Genomic DNA, 22880 nt, shown 5'->3' with positions numbered 1-22880 from the left:
CAGGGAAAATAGCCCAGTGAGGAGAGGAAAAAAAGGAAACTTCAAGGAGAGTTCTTGGTGGAGTGATGACGTGTTGAAGAAGTGCTCTGTTGAAATATAACAACAATAGTGGCAAGTTAAAAGTGAAAATCGTTAAGTTAATAATTTCCAACATTATAAAGTTATATAAATTGGAATCAAAGTCATTGGAATACTAAATAGTGCAAAATTACAAATTAATAGTTGATTGCAACTGGGACACGGGTAAGAGTTACCAGATATGCTTTTCCCGACTCATTTGGACTTAGACATGGTGTAATCTACAAAAATGTTAGGAGCCATTAAGAAAATTAGAAAGAAACCTCATGAAAAGACTGAAACTGGAAAATCAGTTGAAGAAGAAACAAATGAATTTTTACAGATGATGAAGAGTACATCAGAATATGATAGTGACAATATGGAGGAAGGTGCTTGTGGAAGAAATGATAAATCAGCGAATGGATCGTTGGACACCGTGGAATCCGATGACACTGAATTGTGTGGGCACGGCAAGACTGTCGTTGCCGATGATGCAATTTGTTGTGATAGATGTCAAAAATGGTATCATTTTGAAAACGCATGTTCTGGATTAATAGAAAATTTATCACAAGCCCACAGAAGGCTATTATGTAATGAACATATTTATTACAAGTGTAGGAATTGCACTGATAAGATCAATGAGGATGCAGCAAACATACAAAGAAAAGTATTGGATGAAGAAGTCGTAATGTCCCATCGTTTGGTTCAGGTCTTGATGAATAAAATAGAAGAAATGAAGGATAGCAAGACGGAAATGAGAAATAAAGTGCAAGAAACAAGAGATGAGATGCAAGAATTGAGAAATGAAATGAAAGAATTAAAGAATGAAAAGAAAAGGAATGAAGATGACATAGATAGGAAGCATAAAACTGATACATATGCTGAAAAGCTGAAATCAAAGAAAACATTGATTGTAAAATCAACTGATGAGGTTTCAGCAGTTAATAATAAGAAAACAATTATGACCAATATAAAAGCCCAAGTTGAAAGCACTGGTGAAACAAAAGATGGCCACCTGTTCTTAAAATTTGCTGATAAACAGAATCTGGAGCAGGCAAAATCAGAATTGGAACAAGGTAATGTAAACAAGATCACTGTTGCTGAAAAAGGAAAACTTAAACCGAAGATAAAACTTACTAATGTACCAGAAGATGATGATGATATTATTCAAAGTCTGAGGCTTAAGAACCAGTGGCTAAAAAGACTCATTGTAGAAAATGATGATCTGACTATCATAATGCAAGAGAATTCAAGAATGGATAAACATAAACACTATATTATAAAATGTACACCTAAGATATGTAAAACAATCTATGAAAATGGAGATAAACTTAGTACCACATATAGAATATGTAATGTTTATGACCATTACATGCCCTACCAGTGTTACAAATGCCAGGAATTTGGGCGCAGTGCAGCAAATTCCAAGAATAAACAGTCGTGCCCCAAGTGCACAGGAGAACATTAAGCGGGTCATTGCAGTATTGTTGAAGTTAAATGCATAAATTGTGTGAGAAAGAACTATGATGACACAAAACATAAATCCTATGATAGACTAAACTGCGGAGTTTTTAAACAAGAAATAACAAGAGCCAGAAACAATACTGACCATGGCTTCGATTAAGAAAATATCATGTAATCTAATAAATATACAATCCATTGGCAATAAAACTCATATCATTGAGGAAGGCGTAAGTGATCAAGATGTGGATATTTGCTTATCAACCGAAACTTGGTTGAGTGGGAATGTGAGTGACAGATCGAAAATAAATGAAATGACACCTAAATCTTATAACTTTTATCATAAACCAAGAGAAGACAAAAGAGGTGGTGGCCTTGGAATCTTAATTAAGAAATCATATAAAGTTACAGTAAGAAATAATCTCAAAGTTAATTCATTGAATATATGAATATTAAAATTTTATCTCGAAATGTAAACCTACAAATAGTTATACTCTATAGACCACCGAGCAAAAGCAAAAGAATGTTTCTAGATGAATTTAATAACTTACTAGATACATTGAACGACAATAGAAATATAGTTATATGGGGTGATTTCAACCTACAGCTTGAAAACAGAGTAGACCCATATGTCAATGAATTTAGAGAATTGATTGACAACCATGACCTTGAAAACATAGTGTCGGAACCAACAGCTCAGTCTAATCATATACTAGATCTAGTTATAGTAAATAAAAACAACAACATCACCCTAAATATGGAGATTGAACCTGATTGCTCTATATCCCCAATGCATAAGTTAAGGTCTTTTGAAATAGATGTTAGAAAGAATAATGCAATACAGAAGGAAATCACATACAGAATTAAGAACCACTTTGATCCAAAAGAGTTCATTGAACAAAGCCTAGAGGTTATAAAAGAGATAACACCAGTCTGTAAGTGTGAAGAGAAGCACATCCTAGTAGAGAGACAATCCTGTGTAAACTTGCTTACTGATAGAAGTAGAACAATACTTGCAACTAATTATAATAATAGGTGCCCGGAAAAAAAAAACAATCACAATTTAAAAAAATTTGAATTGGTTTGATAATGAATTACATGAAGAAAAAAAAAGAAAAAGAAAAATGGAGGATAAATGGAAAAGAAATAAAAATAATGAAAACTGGCAACATTACAAATCAGCTAGAAATCGCTACAATTACCTTATCTTAGTTAAAAAAAAGGCCTATTATAAAAAAGTGTGCAATGAAAATGATCCACGGAAAATACATAAGAACATAAAGAAACTATTAGGTCTAAAGACAGAAATAGTATTGCCTGACATAACTAATGATCCTAAATGCCTAGAAAATGATTTTATCGATTATTTTGAAGGAATAATAAATCAAATCTGCTCCAGTTTTCGCAACATCGGCACAACAGAACGAAGGAATACATCAGCAACAGGTGTAAGTAAGCTAAGGGTATTCAAAGAGTTAAGTCAGAGTGATTATATGAGAATAATAAAGAAAGTAAAAAAAACCTACTGCAGAAATGACCCATTTCCAATTGACGATGTAAAAAATGCAGAAAATTTCACCAGACTACAAGAGACCTACCGAAACATGGTAAATATGAGTCTAACACAGGCAGTTTTCCCGGATTGTGAGAAAGTTGCATGTATCAAGCCTGTCTTTAAAGGAAAAGGTGATACAGACAATTTAAGTTCATATAGGCCAATATCAAATCTGTCATATTTTTCGAAAATTATTGAAACTGCTGTACACGAACAAACCTGGAAACATCTGAAACAATCTAATGCCATACCCGATGATCAATCTGCATACAGAGAAAATTACTCTACAGAAACGACAGTGTTAGCGATTAAAAATGACATAACAAAAATTATGACAAATGGCAGGTGTTGCATTCTTGTGATGCTTGATCTAAGTGCAGCATTTGATACTGTAGAACATAATTATCTGGTGGAAGATCTTAAAGCTGTGGGCATCGTAGAACGAGCATATGACTGGTTTGTGATTTATCTTGAAAACCGCAAAGTTAAAGTAGTAATATCAAATGTTGAATCTGAGGCAAGAAAACTAACTAAAGGGGTGCCTCAAGGCAGTGTACTAGGTCCTCTCCTGTTTGAAATTTTCAAGATTGAACTGGCAAAAATACTTGCAACTCACAGAGTTAAGTTTAAAATATACGCTGATGATACACAATTCTATTTCCCAATAGAATCAGTTGATGAAGCTAAAAGAAAGATACTTGAAATAATAAATGACAATAAGGCTTGGATGTTAACAAAAAAGCTCAAGCTTTGGAAATGAAAAAGATATAAAAAGAATCGAATGCTTCCAAAGAATTGAAATAGGTCAATCGATCACTGACCTAAAGAAATCTGTCAGAAATCTTGGAGTAATTATGGATGATAGACTGACAATGAATGAACATATAAATAATATGGTAAGAAATTGTAACTATCATATTAGAAACATAGCATTTATTAGTAAATACTTAAATGAAAAATCTATGGTCATACTCATTAATCACCACATATTTTCAAGAATTGATTACTGCAACTCACTGTTCTATGGCTTACCAAATTATCAGCTGAAGAAAATTCACAGAGTCCAAAACAGAGCCGCTAGATTAATAAAAGGACTACACAATAGGGAAAGAGTTACCCCTGCACTAATTAAATCATACTGGCTGCTGGTTAAGGCGAGAATCGAATACAAGCTACTCTTACTAACGTTTAAGATACTGAACCAAAATATCTAAAAGAATACCTGAACAAACTAGAACTAGAAACAAATGTTACCATAAGACACATGAATGATAAACAGACTATCTGAACTAAGAACAAATAGTAAATTTGGTGAAAGGGCTTTTAGCTACTGTGCACCTAGACAATATAATAAACTGCCAACTGAAATGAAGGACCTAAAGAGAACAATTGAATTTAAGAAGAAACTAAAGACATTACTTTTCACAAGATCATATGATTTGGAAGATGCTACAATCAAGGAATTGTATAAGTTATAATGAAAATGTTTCGTTAGATGATTAATATGGACCCGCCCGAGAAGTAGTTCACTCGACTTCAGTGGAGGGTTGGATTTAAACACAAAACAAACAAACAAACAAACAAGAAAGTATTTAACAATTAAAATGTCTTATGAACAGTAAAAACACTAAACTAAATATTTTATATATAAACTATAAACACTAAAAAACAAGAGGAAGAGATATAAGACAGAGTAGCATGCCCGAGTGTACCCTCAAGCAAGAGAAGTCTAACCCAAGACCGTGGAAGATCATGGTACAGAGGCTATGGCACTAGCCAAGACTAGAGAACAATAGTTTGATTGTGCAGTGTCCTCCTAGAAAAGCTGCTTACTATAGCTAAAGAATCTCTTCTACCCTTGCCAAAAGGATAGTGGCCACTGAACAATTACAGTGTAGTAACCCTTTGGGTGAAGAAGAATTGTTTGGTAATCTCAGTGTTGTCAGGTGTATCAGGACAGAGGAGAATAGGCAAAGAATACTCCACGCCAAACTATTCTGTGTGTGTGTAGGCAAAGGGAAAATGAACCATAACCAGAGAGAAGGTCCAATGCAGTACTGTCTGACCAGTCAAGGGACCCCACAACTCTCTGGCAGTAGTATAACAAAGGGTGACTGGTGCCCCGGCCATACCTACATACACCGAATAGCCTAGCTTATTCTCCCCACAATGCACCTGACAACAATGAGATTACCAAATAATTCTTTTTCACCCAAGGGGTTAACTACTGCACTGTAATTGTTCAGTAGTTACTTTCCAGACTCCTTAGCTATGGTAAGCAGCTCTTCTAGGAGAAGGACACTTCAAAATCAAACCATTGTTCTCTAGTCTTGGGTTGTGCCATAGCCTCTGTACCATGGCCTTCCACTGTCCTGGATAAGAGTTCTCTAGCTCTAAGGTATACTCAGGCACGCAGTTCTATCTTATTTATCTTCCTCTTGTTTTATTTAAGTTTTTATAGTCTATATACGAAAGAACTAATTTAATGTTGTTACTGTTCTTAAAATATTTTATTTTGATAGTATGAATTCACTTGTAATGTATTCATTTCCTAGTTTCCTTTCCGTCGGAGCCCTTGGGCTTATAGCATCTTGCTTTTCCAACTAAGGTTGTAGTTTAGCTTCTAATAATAATAATAATAATAATAATAATAATAATAATAATAATAATAAATGCTCTGATTCATCATTTCACTTACGGTAGCCTCTTAAGTACAACATAATATATTTCTCAACACATCTATTCTTTTTTTTTTATATACATCTGATGTACTGCGCGATCCGTAGGCCTACGTTGCAAAACATCTTCACCCTTTTAGCTCTAATTCTTTAAAAGAGTGTTGGCCTAGCAATACCTTTATACATTCCCATGGAAGTATATATATATATATATATATATATATATATATATATATATATATATATATATATATATATATATATATATGTATATATATATATATATATATATATATATATATATATATATATATATATATATATATATATATTTGTGTGTGTGTGTGTACTAGGTGCGCATCCAAAAGAACTGGCCCACCTTGAAGAGCAAAAGCAAACACAAACCTGTTTCATCGAATAGGATCCTGTCTGTGATGTGCAATCAACATATTTCATTCACTGAGATTCACTGAGAGAGAGAGAGAGAGAGAGAGAGAGAGAGAGAGAGAGAGACTCGCCTTGTTTCTTGCATTCATTTAATCAAGGACAGATTACAGAGATGAGTCACACCCTTTGGTTGGCACCTCTGTGCAGGCGTTAATCTTTCGTTTGGGAATTTCAAATAAGCGTTGGTTATTACGCAGTGCTTATATTTGCGTAAGGATTACTTACGCTTATTTTCCGTATCCTGTGTTGCTTTAAAGGCTTCGTTGTTGAAGGGAAGTTCACTTGTTTGTTCAAGCATAGGCGCGCGCGCGTGCGCGTGCACACACACACACACTTTATTATCATAAAGTTAATTCCTCCTTTGGGTCAGAGATCCCGAGGCAGATAGAAGCCGATATCAAGAGGTATTTATGGCGTATATGAATATATGAAAAAAAAACACGTTAAATATGCAAAATTATATATATATATATATATATATATATATATATATATATATATATATATATATATATATATATATATGTGTGTGTGTGTGTGTGTGTGTGTGTGTAAAATTACTAGGCCACTGCAAAACAAAGACGTCAGACATGACTTTCCACTTGCGTCTGATTATTGTCTTTTTAAGCTAGTCCACTCTCGCAAACTTTCTTATTTCGTCAATCAAACGTCTTCTCTTTGCCTTTTTACTTTGCAAATATCCAGCCTATATATAAATTTGTAATGAACAATTAATTTTTTTTCTGGTTTTGCTTGCATAGGTCTAGGCCTACCAAATCAATGCAGTTTGCAGAATTACGTATACGAAATATCGTCCAGCGATAGTAACACTAGAGAGAGAGAGAGAGAGAGAGAGAGAGAGAGAGAGAGAGATGCAATGCTAATACTGTCTATTAATACCTGATACATTAATACATTTCACAATGTATCTCCCATTAAGCGAAAGGCTTTGCAGGTGGATGAGCTACTACGAGTCCTCTTGGTAGAAGCGAGTATCAGTTTTTGCCGGTTTATTGATGTCAAACAAACTCATTCATTGAACGCGATCGTAAACAGCTTCTTGCTTTTGTATATTCATTTGATAAGCAAATAGATTAATCATCTTTCAATTGCTGTACTCATTTATCCATTCATTACCCTTATAAATTCAAGCTTTTATTCACGCTTTGAAAATAGTCACAACAGCTGCTCTAAAGTGCTTTGTGACGTCATGGATGAAAACAAGCATGGCATTATAGTCATTTTAATAAAGAACTTTGATTTCAAGCTAGTAATGAAGAGGTTAGTTCTTCAACTGCAAGATGTTTGCGAATGGTAAAGCGAGATGATTATAAACACAGCCAAATGTTAGTTTAAAGGGTTACAAAACCTTGAGTAAGATCAATTTGACATTAACCAATGCCGGCATGGTGACAGGCGTAAACTATTAGTGATGGCTTAGGGTGGAGAATGTTCTTGCATATTTTTTACCTTTAAAATAATTAGTTAAATCTTTTATGACTGTATTACCCTGAATATATTTATGGGAAGAGTAATGATGGGAATAACAATAAGAGATAGACAAAGAGCAACATGGATACGAGAGGAAACTAAAGTAGAGGATATTCTAACATGTGAGAAAAAGAAATGGACATGGGCAGGACATATAATGAGAATGGCAAATAAACGATGTACATTAAGAATAGAGGGTCCCTAGAGATTGCCAAAGAAGCAGGAGAAGGAAGAGAAAACGATGGGTTGACGAGCTAAGAAAGTTTGTGGGTACATACTGGCACAGAAAGACCATAAACAGACGCTAGAGGCCTTTTGCGTCAATAGGCGTATGAGGAGATGATGATGATGATGATGATGAGTGGAAGGTCATGTCTGAGGCCTTTGTCCGGCAGTGGACTAGTAACGGCTGGTGATGATGATGCTGATGATATATACCGTAATATGCAACAACAAATGTAGCCGTTTCTAGTCCACTGCCGGACAAAGGCCTTAGGCATGTTTCTATTTATGTCTGGGGTTTGCCCATTTCATCACCATGCTTGCCACTACGGATTGGTGATGGTGGGAGACTTTAGACTGACCGCTCACAGCAAACCAACCTAGTACTATGGGTGGCCCTGACTAGTCCTGCTTTGCTACTTATGGCAATACACAAATAATTGAATACATAAGATTCATATGAATAACTATGAATTCATATAAATTCGGTAGTACTATGATTTCATAGAAGTAAACTGGAAAAGAGAAAATTTCTCTTTGCAATTGCTTTATTACGATAGAAAGCACAAAGAAAATGCATCAAATAAAACAAACAGGTATTGTGTAACAATTCAAGTCTCGAATGTGGTGTCTTGGTGTAAGGAAGGTGATAAATTCGAGGGTGGAGGTCATGGATGGTGTGAAGAGTGGTGACATTCGAACAAGCTGTTGGTGTGAGCTGAGGTTACGCTAGTGATAGTGTCGAGCTATAGTGATAGTCGGTATGAGGAGAGCTTGGTGTTCAAAGCCGTTATAGTATTGAGTACTGGTGTTAGTGGTGTAAACAGTAATAATGACAAAATATTAGAATAAATCACTGAGAAAACTCGTTCTTCTTAAACCATGGTGTGTCCAATTAATTCATGTACTGTTTGCTTACAAAGCTAAGTGGGTAGACCTACAGATCAAAATTAAATCATATCTATTTAACAATTTGCTTGTTTTATTCATACAGTAAAACTATCCCCTCGACTCCAATTATTTTCTCCCTTTTTCCCCATAATACACCAGTAGTAGTAAAATAAAATAACCTCTTAATATTTTTATATTTCACATCTAGTTTTGATGAATTAACTTTATCATTTTACAAGCAGGATAGAGATTATATCGCCCGAAACTCCATTATAACATAATTAAAAAACTACTTGGCAATAAGAATAATTTAAATCTCTTTTTACAATTTATATATGAACAATTTGTTTGAATGTTGTTACAGTTCTTAAAATATTCTATTTTCATTGTTCATTAGTTTTCATATAGTTTATCAACTTTCTTATTTGCTTTCCTCACTGGGCTATTTTTTCCTGTTGGAACCCTCTGACTTATGCATCCAGCTTTTCCAAGTAAGGTTGTAGCTAAGTTAATAATAATAATAATAATAATCCTTGGAATCAAGGCGATAATTACCGTCAACTGCTCTGACGAGGTACTTCCAAATTTGCACTATTGGACGATGGCAAATGTAAATATGGACTTTATTACCCGTGAATGATCACGAATACACTAAACAGTATTAGCCAATCAGAATGGAGTAATGGAATACACGAAACAGCCTTAGCCAAACAGAATGGACTACTGGTTTTGGGAGGTTACCTGTCTCTCGGTAGTTCCTCCCTGCGCTCCCCTCCCCTACCCTACCCTCCGGCCTCCGTGGTCAGTCTTCCTTCCTTGGGGGTGGTGGGAGGATGTGTGTGATTAATGTGCTTGCTGTTTACGTGGTGTCTTAATGTGTATTATTACCGTGCACATCAAATCATCATTATTGCAATAGCGTTTCGATTTGTTGAGACATGTGATCGATTTAGATGTATAATCAGCAAGTTGAAAGTTTTACATCGTAAGAAATTAATATTCGTATTTTTACAATATATAGATACCCTTAATGTTAAAATTATAAGCCTATTTGAGGTGCAAATACCTTCAAGGTTAAAAGTATAAATCTATTTGAAGTGCAGATACTTTAAGGTTAAGATTATAGGCCTATTGGAAGTGCAACTATCTTTTAAAGTTAAAAGAATAGTCCTATTGGAAGTGGGGATACCTTTGAGGTTAAAATTGTAGGCCTATTGAAAGTGCAGATACCTTTAATGTTAAAAATATAGGCCTATTGGAAGTGCAGATATCTTTAAGGTTAAGATTATTGGCTTATTGAAAGTGCAGATACCTTCAAGGTTAAGATTATGGGCCTATTGAAAGTGCAGATACCTTTAAGGTTAAGATTATGGATCTATTGGAAGTGAAGATACCTTTAGGGTTAAAATCTTAGGCCTATTTGAAGTGCAGATACTTATAAGGTTAAGGTTATAGGCCTATTGGAAGTGCAGATACCTTTAAGGTTAAAAGTATAGTCCTATTGGAAGTGCAAATACCTTCAAGATTAAAAGTATAAGCCTATGGAAGTGATCTTACTAATAATACATTTTTTAGCACATTTCTCCGTGATCTCACAGAATCTTATGCAAATTAGCTATCGAGAAATAATATTTTTTGCCGAAAAATTGAGGGACATTGTACTCGGTGGTTTACCAATTCACACTAGCTAGTCAAAGCAATGCAATCGCAAATAATCTGTGCTTGAATTTATTATATAAAATGCATTTTTAGAACGATTTTTTTTCCATAGCGATGCAAAAGCTGGTTAGACCCATGGCAAGGAAGCTACTATGATGAACTGTAGGCCTACACATGTGTATGAAACCTAGTAACTATACAATTTAATCATCTTATGTACGAAATTAATAGTGTTATGCATATTAACTACTTCTACTCAAAGGAAGAAAATATACATTTACAGAAGTAAAATATTCTGCTTACATTCGGCCTACAGTAGTAAGACATCTTGAGACACAGCAGAAGGCGCCTCTTGCATAGGCCTACACCCTGGTGAGTGTTAAAGAACTCAATTTATTCAACCGATTTATTTGTATTAATAATTTTTGGTTGAAAATTAATTAAGCTTTTGTGATTTTTTTTATTTATATAGGGGTGAATGTATTTCTTTGTGACGTGTAAAATTTCTATTTAATTGTCCAATAGATTTTCTTCATGGGTAAGTTGGTCTTTATTTTGGCCTGAAATACGGCAATACAAAGCTGGTTTTATGATTTATGAAGTAATATAGTATTGTCCTTCGAGGAATGAAGTAAACTCAAGGATACGATAGGCTAAGGGGGCCAAGAAGGTAAGGATACGCCTCCTAGGTTAGGTTAGGTTAGGTTGGGAACTTTAGGTTACGTGTGTTCTTATGTTTGTTTTCTTCTTATAATGTGGGATTTCAGTCATCATCATCATCTTCTCTTACGCCTATTGACGCAAAGGGTCTCGGTTAGATTTCGCCAGTCATCCCTATCTTGAGCTTTTAATTCAATCTTTCTCCATTCGTCATCATCTACTTTCATGGTCTTCAGCCATGCAGGCCTGAGTCTTCCAACTCTTCTAGTGCCTTGTGGAGCTCAGTTGAAAGATTGGTTAACTAATCTCTCATACCTTTTGAAATTTTACACTTGGTCTGTTCCAACGAAGTACAAAAGCTCCTTTACTATGGCTATGGTTAATGAGAATACGGGTCCGTGTTTTCAGTTGTGAGGTGGAAAAACTTATAATTCTCATTCATATTCATATTTCACAGTATTTTTTTTATTTTTTTTTTAAATTAAGACAGCGTGTAGGTTAAGCATATCTATTATTACGCAGAAAATATGATTTAGGTTTCTAATAAATGTTCCACATAAATCTTTAGCTATTTGACTTAATACTTAGCAATAGCAATACTGACATTAGCAATAGCAATACTGACATTAGCAATACTGACATTCTCTCTCTCTCTCTCTCTCTCTCTCTCTCTCTCTCTCTCTCATACACACACACACACACACACACACACACACACACATAACCCTTATAATCTGGGCAGGTCTTAATCACTGTAGTCAGTCGAGTTTTAACAGACGCACTCACATAGATAGGTAGATAAATAGATAGATATATATTGTACTAAATAGTGTGTAACTTCGGCATATAGTGGTGAGGACACTTGCGGCACCAACGAGTAGCCGAGGGTTGGTTTCCCGGGTGAAAATGGACGGTTTATCCAGAAGTTTCAGTAATTCTTTATGGTGACTATTTGTGAATTTTACGGAAGTAAGTCGCATATGGTTGTTATTTATAATATTGTGTATAGGAAACTATATACACACACCTGTGGCATTCCTATAGAACATGGCGACCCCATTACTTACCCTTTACAAGGCTCAACCTGCCAAAATGAGATCCGTGGCTACGTGGGGCCGCACTCGATTCACTTGAAGCTTTGGTCTCGGGTTAGCTCATGTCTTGTATCTCCGTCACCTCTTCCTTTCTTCCATGTTAATGTCCCGTCTCCTTTTTTTTTTTTTTACCGTTTTGAGAGGCATTTCTCCCTTGCATAGCGGTAACGAATGACTTTTCTGACTTGTACCAAATTAAGACAAATTATGGAATAATAAAGTCATAGAATCTGCAGTATCATCCATCCCTAAAGATTTTGTGAGAAATGGGTAGCTAGCTAAACTCTTCTGGCGCTACGGCTTTCTGACAGATCATCATCTCCTCCCACGCCTATTGTCGCAATAGGACTCGGTTAGATTTCGCCAGTCATCTCTCTCTTGAGCTTTTAATTCAATACTTCTCCATTCATCATCTCCTACTTCATGCTTCACAGTCCTCAGCCATGTAGGCCTGGGTCTTCCAACTCTTCTAGTGCCTTGTGGAGCCCAGCTGAACGTTTGGTGAACTAGAGACTGTCTTGGGGAGTTCACTGTAGGACAAAAATTTTTTTCCACTCGCGTCTGTTTATGGTTTTTCTATATCAGTTGATACCTGCAAATTTTCTTAGTTCGTAAATCCATCGTCTCTCTCTCTCTCTCTCTCTCTCTCTCTCTCTCTCTTTATATATATATATATATATATATATATATATAGATAGATAGATAGATAGATATAGATAGATAGATAAACATAATAATTTTTAAAAATAATCAGATGTATTTTTGCTTTTGGAATCTCCCCAATTACACTCAAAAGTCATGCGTTGGCAACTCCATTTCTAAGCCAGTGGACGAGGAAAGTGATTGCAGATGCAACCGTCGGTGTTTTGAAAGTTGGCTCGCAAATAACCCGCCAGAAATCGCGTACATTGAGCCACTTACAGTTCAGAAATCATTCAACAGTATGAGATGAAAACCAGCGTAAATAGGCAACAAGCAACATTAACGCAGTTATTAATAGCTTATGAATAATGTATCGGAATTCATATTTTAAGGCTATAGTATACATAGACATGCATATGAATACATGTTGCTATACAAATGTTTACACGCTTATGTACTCGCATACTACACATATTAGGGTACCCTATCGAGACCAAACCTTAGTATAATATGTGAATATTCGGGGCCATCTGTCCCCTGCTATAAGGATTCCGAGTAATGTTCACAATGCACTGACTGAAGTGAACTAACGGCCGTGAGCGTGAGGGCACTAAACACCCACCCCCTCCCATACTGTGTATCCCAATTACGCCCATACCCAGCGTTGCTCTATTTAATAAATTGTGTTACTCTAACATGATTTCCTGAGTGTATCTTTAGTTGTATATTTATCTCGTGTATACACACCGTTGTCTAAACAGAAAATAACACGGGGATTTTACGTAGGTAATATAATGTACGTATGGGAGATTTTGTTTTTCATGTTTACTACTATATTTAAAGAAAATATTAGTTTTATACTTCACAATAACTTTATAGCATTTAATTCTTTATTATAAACGTCTGAAAACTAACTTACAACTTATAAAGATTGATAACTTATGAGATTGATAACTATTTCAGGTCTTATAGACTTATGTTCTAAAAATTAATAATATAAAAAACCTGCATACAAGCTCTCTAAGCTAATCTAAATCCTAAGGTCAGTATCGGTAAATCCAACTAGACATGACATGCAAACCATGGGAAGCTATTAAGGTCGCATAAATTAACCCACTGTGCGGGTTGATGCTTTCAACGAAGGCCCTGATGAAGAGTGATGCAACGTATGGCAGCGTCGTGCATTGTTGCCGGTTGGTAACACACCAAATTCCCCTCAATTGCTGTTGTCATACTTACGACTGTCTCGTGTATTTTGTTTTGGAGGGTGTTGTACACTATGGTCTTTTTATAGCAGTAGTGATATTAATAAAATGTTATATTTTTTATTAACATTTAGGCTAACTAGGAGATATCACCGACAGTTGCAGTTTCTATAATTTCTTCATAAAATTGGAATCCAGCTGTTAAGCTTTGGAAAACGTAAACTTATCGAAACATAGGAAAACAATATAAAGTATTTAAACGTATTTTAGAGTATTTTTTTTCCACACATTTGCCGCTTTAATTTACAGAAAGATGACAAAAATATGGATCCTAGTAATAGTAACAGAAGTAGCAATAGTAAAAATACCATCGTTACTTTTAGCTACATTAACTGTTTATCATTTTTAAGATCCCCAGCTTACAAACATTCAGAAATACCAACACAAATCCAACTGAAAAATAACAAAGATAAAGAAATACTGTAATAAAACTATTATATCATTTAATACAGTAAGCAAAATTACCTTTGTAATAACCTGATGTAATTTCATATGAAACCCTACCATTTGTTGACTTTTGTAGCTGAAAATTATAGTCGAGGAATTCAGGGTGGGTCTACCCTAGGCAACTCCTGGAGGACGAAGGCCACAGGCATGTCCCCAGTCATACACCGTATCACAAGATAAGCGTATAAATTCTTTTATGACTTTTAAGGCATAACTTGTTTTGTGTAGATGTAATTTTACATTTATGTTGTCTAGAGAAAGTAAAAAATAAAGCTGTTGGCATCTATCCCTAAAAAAAACCATACCTAATGCTGCCACAAACCTTATCTTTCAATTTAGGAGAGAATTGAATTCTCTCTCTCTCTCTCTCTCTCTCTCTCTCTCTCTCTCTCTCTCTCTCTCTCTACGGTTTGGGTAAACATGCGTATGCAGGGTAATTGGAATAGATTTTTTATATTTTACCAAACCAGCGTTTCTTGTTGTCATCACTAATACGATTCTGATAGAACCTTGAAGTCTTCATGTTTCTGCGCTTTTGACAGAATAGGCCTATATTGTATTCCCATCTGACATTTGGTTTTGCGTCAACGGTTGATAATATTCCTTTGATAACCCGAGAACATTTGCATGTCCACCTCTCTCTCTCTCTCTCTCTCTCTCTCTCTCTCTCTCTCTCTCTATGGGCTACCAATGCAAGAGCCTGTGGCCAGCACATTTGACGTATGGTCATTCTAGAACGAACAATCTCTCTCTCTCTCTCTCTCTCTCTCTCTCTCTCTCTCTCTCTCTCTCTCTCTCTCTCTCTCTCTCTCTCTCTCTCTCTCTCTCTCTCATTTCAGAAAAGAAATACTTTGCCTCATTTGACTTATGTAAATAATTACCTGGTAACAAGTCAACTTTGGTGGGACGAGTTCAGTCGGAATGGCAGAGGCCTAGTTATTTTTAGGGTGAGCAATCCCTTCTAATAGGCCTAGGTGGACACACACACACACACACACACACACACACACACATATATATATATATATATATATATATATATATATATATATACACACACATAAGGTATGTGTATTAGCATATTATACATTCTTATATATGCAAATGTCTATATATATCTAAGTGGGAATACCTTAAAGCGGTGAAAGGGTTTTGATAAGCAAAACTGTACTAGTCAGAGCCTCCCATACAAGGCTGGTTTCCTGTTAGCTATCTGACAAAAGTCTCCCACCATTGCCAATCCGCAGTGACCAGCTTAGTGATGAAAACTGGCCAAACACCAGGCATGAACAAGGACATGTCTGAGGCTTTTGTCCTGTAGTGGACTAGAAACGACTGCATTTGTTATATATATATATATATATATATATATATATATATATATATATATATATATATATATATATATATATATATATATATATATTTATAGATGTATATTATCTCCTACGCCTATTGACGCAAAGAGACTTGGTTAGATTTCGCCAGTCGTCTTCTCCTTTCATCATCTCCTACTTCACACTGCATAGCCCTCAGCCATGTAGGTCTGGGTCTTCCAACTCTATAGTATTAGGTATGATTTAGATTAAGAATTATGTTAACTGGCATATCTTTACCATGATGAGCACGAGTAGTTTAGGAGGTAAATGTCCATTACATAAGTGTTAATGTTTACTATTATTATCATTATTTCTGTTGCTTTTTATTTGGAAATAAAACTGCATATGCTGTGATTTATTGCCTTCAAAATTGTTTAATTTTGACCATATACGCGCACACACACATACATATATATGTATATATATACATATATATATATACATATATATATATATAAATATATATATATATATATATATATATATATATATATATATATATATATATATATATATATATATATATAACTTCGTAAGGTCCCATTATGGTGTTAAAAGTATTTAGCATTTACTGATAATCTACTCATTGCAATATTACATTTATATATTTAATAAATAGTTTTGTTGGTTTCAAGGAAATCAGGAAAAAAATATTGATTGAAAATCAATTTCGTGTTTATGAAAATAGTCTTGAATAGTTAAGAAAAGTGGGAAACTATTATTATTATTATTATTATTATTATTATTATTATTAGCTAAGCTACAACCCTAGTTAAAAAAGCAAGATGCTATAGGCCTTAAGGGCTCCAGCAGGGAAAAATAGCTCAGTGAGGAAAGGAAATAAGGAAATAAATAAAGGATATGAGAAACAATGAACAACTAAAATGAAATATTTAAAAAAAACAGTAACAACACCATAACATATATTTTATATATAAACTTTAAAAATACTTATACCAGCCTGTTCAACATAAAAAAAAAACATTTGCTGTAAGTTTGAAATTTTGAAGTAGAAATGAAAGAACACTGTAACCGTAAAAACAGAATCAAATGAAATTTCGGTAGGAACCAGCGCTGCCCTCCCCCCCCCCCTCCTGCGAATAATGCATGTAAAACCAAGGTAAAATTCCTATAGTATCAGCCATTATGATTCATACCCCAATCCCGAGATTTCTCCCAAACCTGGAAGTCTGCCAGGCACACACACATACCTTCATTAAGTCGCTTAGCTCCTTTTCTCTTTATTCCCATCCCACCACACTCGGTGTGGGCGAGAAGGGAAAAATTAATATAGTTGTGGGAATAGTTCGTAGCAAGGTGGACTATGGAGAGGGAAAGAAATTGTTTTTTTGGAACGTCACGTGAGGTAGATTCTTCTAAAAACTTCGCCCTATCTACTTTCCTTCTCCGTCGGGATTCAAACCATCCCATTTTCATCCCCCATCCCCCATCAAACCGGTTTTCTCGTGTTTCCCCATTCGTATAAGCCCACTGTGAATCTTGGATCATAGGCCTTAGACTGTACTTTGAACCTAGGTCAGACGACCCAATGTTGAACCGGATAGGCCTATGGTAAGATATGGCAGAACATTATGTTCGCATGAACTTGGTTGGAGGGTGAATTGAAAGGTTCTTTCTAACGGGGTCCTACGGTATTGATTTCAACCGAGAGTTCCCCTCTCGTACTCGATGCTTCCTCTTCCCCCTCTTACCCCGCCCCTCCCCCCCTCTACCGGCTTTCTATTCCATCCCCTCATCTCCACCGTTCTGCCATCTCCTCCCTGTTATCCTGGCCTCTCTCTTTAGCCTCTCTTTATTGAAGCTGTACTGGACACGGTTTGCTATGCATTTTGTTCTCGCCACTGTGTCTTCGTTTGTTTGTTTACTCTCTTATTTCCACCTTGTTTGTTCGTTGCTTTCAAATTTCACACGGGCTTTTGAAGGTTACTGAAAGAAGGGCTAGGGTTGAACTTTAGCGGCCGTTACGTGTCGACATTTGTGAAGTCTGTCATTCTTTAGGAAACCACCGAAACACCTTGCTCTCTCTCTCTCTCTCTCTCTCTCTCTCTCTCTCTCTCTCTCTCTCTCTCTCTCTCTCTCTCTCTCTCTTATTCGAAGAGAACAAAGTACAAAACAAGGAAGTGGCGAAATCTGGGCAAAGATAGCTATTAAGCATCTGGGAAAATGCAGCCGGAAGCGACCTCACGATTGATTCTGATTAAAATGGTTTTGCTTTTTGTTTCTTTTGTTGTTCTTCCACCTGTTGTTGGTCTTCCCTTCGTTTCGTTCATTCTCGTTCTTGTTATTTATGCTAGCCATTTTTATTTCACTCTTTCTCCTAGAGAGTGCAAACGAAGCAAGAGAAGAGAGAGAAGACGATGGGTATAGGTTGGCACAAAAAAACTATAAATAGACGCGAGTGAAAGGACATGTGAGAGGCCTTTGTCCTGCAGTGGACTAGCAACGGCTGATGGTGATGATGTACACAGTTTATATATATATATATATATATATATATATATATATATATATATATATATATATATATATATATATATACATATATTACTAGCCAAACTACAACCCTAGTTGGGAAAGCAAGATGCTATAAGCGCAAGGGCTACAACAGGGAAAAATGGCCCAGTGAGGAAAGGAAATAAGGATATAGATAAATGATAAGAACAAATTAACAATAAATCATTCTAAAAAAAGTAACAACTTCAAAACAGATATGTCATATATAAACTATAAAAAGACATGTCAGCCTGTTCAACATAAAAACATTTGCTGCAACTTTGAACTTTTGAAGTTCTACTGATAAAACTACCCAATTAGGAAGATCATTCCGCAACTTGGTCACAGCTGGAATAAAACTTCTAGAATACTGTGTAGTATTGAGCCTCATGTTGGAGAAGGCCTGGCTATTAGAATTAACTGCCTGCCTAGTATTACAAACAGGATGGAATTGTCCTGGAAGATCTGAATGTAAAGGATGGTCTGAATTATGAAAAATCTTATGCAACATGCATAATGAACTAATTGAACGACGGTGTCAAAGATTATTATCTAGATTAGGAATAGGAATTTTAATAGACCGTAAGTTTCTGTCCAACAAATTAAGATGAGAATCAGCAGCAGATGACCAGACAGGATAACAATACTAACAACAAGGTAGAATGAAAGAATTAAAATACTTCTTCAGAATAGATTGATCACCGAAAATTTTGAAAGACATTCTCAATAAGCAATTGAAGAAGACACAGATCTAATGTGATTCTCAAAAGTAAATTTGCCGTTGAGAATCACACCTAAAATTCTAAAAGTTATACAAAGTTAAAGAAACATTATCAATACTGAGATCCGGATGTTGAGGAGCCACTGTCTTTGACCTACTTACAATCATACTTTGAGTTTTGTTAGGATTCAACTTCATACCCCATACTTTGCACCATGCACTAATTTTAGCTAGATCTCTATTAACCCTGTCTGTCTGTATAGATTGCCTTACCTTGTGTAAGACCCGGGCTCTTGCCTGTGGGCAGCCCGGAAAAAATTAACCCTGGACAGGTAGCGTGGATAAACTCTCCCGCTATAGGTAGCGTGGTGTCATATGTGTTACGTTCACTTTGGGCGCTTATACCTACTTACCATTATGGCCTTTTTTCTTTTTTTTTAGTTTACTAATTTAAAGACTTTACTTTCAATTGGTGAAAAAGAAAAACATCCTGAATATAGAAATAACACTTTACTTACTAAAATAAGAAAATAAGTATACAAATATACATTAGCTCAATTAACAGGCACTGTACACTTAAAAATAATGATCTTCATTAATACAAAGTATGCTCTTCAAAGTATAAGAGTTGCTTAGTTGATTGATGTAAAGACATCGAGGATTGGAGCAAAACTGCAAAATCTGTAAAGAAAAGAAAAAGTGGTAAATTTTTTTATATTAAAAATCACTAAAATTTTTGGTGTGAAAGGACGGCTATATTTATTGTAGTAATACTTATTGGATCTTGATAAAATTTCCCAAAAGTCATCTACAATGATCCTAGATGATGGCAAAACAATAAAAAAAATATATCTAGTAACTATAAACTGGAAAAGAATGGCTTGGTTTCAATGTAACCCCTACCACACGAGATTTACGGAAATGAAAGGCAAATTTAGAGTAATAATAAATGATGGATATGCATGAAATTTTGACAAAGTAATCTTAAATGACCCTAGATGAGGGCAAAAATGTTAAATATTATATTTAGTAAGTATAAACTGGTCAAAAAAACTAATGGGGGAAGCTTACCACGTGCGATGGCACTGGTCGCAGACGTAGTTGACATGCGAGTTACATGCAGGCTTATGGCACTTCGCACACAGAAGCTTGGTTCTAGTATTAGAAGTCGAAGGGCAGAGAGGGCATCTGTGGCGCTTCTCACTACGTTTTTGAGTGTCTGGGGCTTCGTCTTCGGGCTCTTTTACCTAAAAAACAGAGCAAATGAGGTAAGTCACGTCCCTTGGGAGGTACCTCTTTTGCAAAAGTCGACTAAGTGCCCAGTCACGGGTGAGTTCCATGGCCAAATCTACATAAAATTGCCTCCTATTGTATAACTTGTTGCCTGGCAAGTTTTGGTGGATGTAGAAGGCATTGTTCAGCACAATATTTAGTACACCATAGAAGATACATACAGGCCACCTCCGTGTCTTCCTACTGCAGGTCAGGGCAGAACATATTTGGTCGAAGGTGTCGACTCCTCCCTTCGTTGCATTATAAAACATATGAATATGGCTTTTTTGTTTTCAATAACCATGGGATTGTGATGGACAGTTGAAAGAATCTGGATCCTTTTCGTGGTCTTCACACGTTGGCACAAAAGTGTGACCTTGTCCTCGTAGTTATACAAGGCCACACATTCGCCCAAACCCAGGGGTGTTGTCAACATCACAGAAGGCGTGTAAGGTTTGGGACGAATAGTGCCAACTAAATGCATCCCAAATTGACGGAGACCCCTGGCTAAGGGCAAGGAAGTAAACCAGTTATCGGTTGTAACAATACGGCCAGTCTTCCTGAAGGGGCGGGTTAGCTCCATCGTGAAGTACTCTCCCAAGGGTGTACTTGTAGTGGTAGCCCCCTTGCCCAAGTAGAGAATTGCATTGCACATGTAGTATGTCTCTGCATCACAGGCCATAACTAACTTGATGCCATACCTAAGAGAAAAGAAATAAAATGCAATCAGTAAGTCATCAATCAACACTCACAGGTAATCAATGAAAATAAAATAAAATAAAATAAAATAAAATGAAATAAAATAAAATATACATATATAAGTAAAATATACTGTACATAATAAATAAATAATGAATGTTAATAATTTATATATAACGGAATAAATACGAATGACAATAATAAAAAAAATTATTTTTAGTCATCAATGAATATGAAGTCATTATAAAAATGTAATAAGATTCACACTGAACATAAATAGAATGTACTGTACATAATAAATAATGAATGAATGTTAGTAATTTATATATAATTAAATAAATGCCGATTCCAATATTAAAAAGAATATTTTTGGTCATCAATGAATATGTAGGAATTATAAACATGGAATAAGATTTATACTGAAGAAAATGCAATAAAATCTAAATAAAGAAAATTAAAATCTTTTACTTACTTTGCTGGTTTATTCGGGATGTACATCCTGAAAGCACACCGTCCCCTGAAGGCGAGGAGCTGCTCATCCACAGTAAGATGCCCACTTGGTTCATAGTTTGTAATGCAGTTTGCAATGACCTGGTCCCACAAACTCCTTATAGCAGCAAATCTGTCAGTCTTCACACGTTCCTCCCTCGTGGCAATGCTGTCAAATCGTAGAGCCCTCTGAATAAAGCAGAAGCGGCGCTCACTCATGACACTCCTGTAGAAGTGACATCCTTGAGACTTGGAGAACATCTCTTCCGATGTTAAATGGTTATCCTTCAGTGCCCCTGTCATGATGAGGATCCCAAGGAATGCACGGAACTCCATGAGGGTCAGGTCCTTGAAGGTGGGGTCGTTTTGCCGCTTGCACTTGTTTCTGAGGATGATGATCTTGTCGTTGGTGTGGACGACCACTTCAGCAAGTAATGCATCCGGCAAAAACTTGGCAAAAACTTCGGCAGGAGTACTACACCCGATGACGCTCATGTTAGGGCCAGCATTGTCGAACTGGTCGATCTTCATAATGGGGGGCATTGTTGGGTTTGGCTCTGAGTGCCACTTTGTGTTGTCCTTAGCCTTGTAGGAGTTGTCTGGCAATTTCTTCAATGCCACACCTTCTGCAGGGCGAAGAGGGCCTCTCCTTCTTTTCCTACTCCTGAGCTGAGCTCTACGGCACTAAGGTCAGGATCAGCAGGAGACTCTGAAGGAGACGCTGAAGGAGGCACAGGAGACGCTGAAGGAGGCACAGGAGACGCTGAAGGAGGCACAGGAGACACTGCAGAGGACACAGGAGACGCTGAAGGAGGAACATGAGACGCTGCAGAGGACACAGGAGACGCTGAAGGAGGCGCAGGAGACGCTGCAGAGGACACAGGAGACGCTGAAGGAGGCGCAGGAGACGCTGCAGAGGACACAGGAGACGCTGAAGGAGGCCTATGAGCGAGGGAACGCGAAGGAACTGCACGCGAGGTAGCCCAATCTTGCATCACATTGGCTACTTCTCCCTCAAGATTAGCTGCCAAAGTTGGGCCTCATCCTCCTCTTCCTGCCAAGTTACGGCATCGTGAAGGTCGTCAAGTACACTGACTGCTTCATACGTCGATGTAGAAGGTTCTTCTTCATCACTACTCAAGAAGAGAACCTCCAAAACCTCTTCCTCCGACAGGTTTCTCTTAGCCATGGCAAAATCTGAAAATAGGAAAAAATCGAAAATTATAAATTAACCTCA

The 22880-nt window shown here is 36.2% G+C and overlaps 1 pseudogene; it reads right to left on the bottom strand.

The window, feature by feature from the left end:
- Positions 1 to 20250: 20250 nt before the first annotated feature.
- Positions 20251 to 22638, bottom strand: LOC137658968 (piggyBac transposable element-derived protein 4-like; annotated as a pseudogene).
- Between the last annotated feature and the right edge of the window lie 242 nt (positions 22639 to 22880).

The sequence above is a fragment of the Palaemon carinicauda genome, chromosome 19, assembly GCF_036898095.1.
Source record: "Palaemon carinicauda isolate YSFRI2023 chromosome 19, ASM3689809v2, whole genome shotgun sequence".
NCBI classification, from domain to species: Eukaryota; Metazoa; Arthropoda; class Malacostraca; order Decapoda; family Palaemonidae; genus Palaemon; species Palaemon carinicauda.
This window is presented reverse-complemented; position numbering and strand designations above follow the sequence as displayed.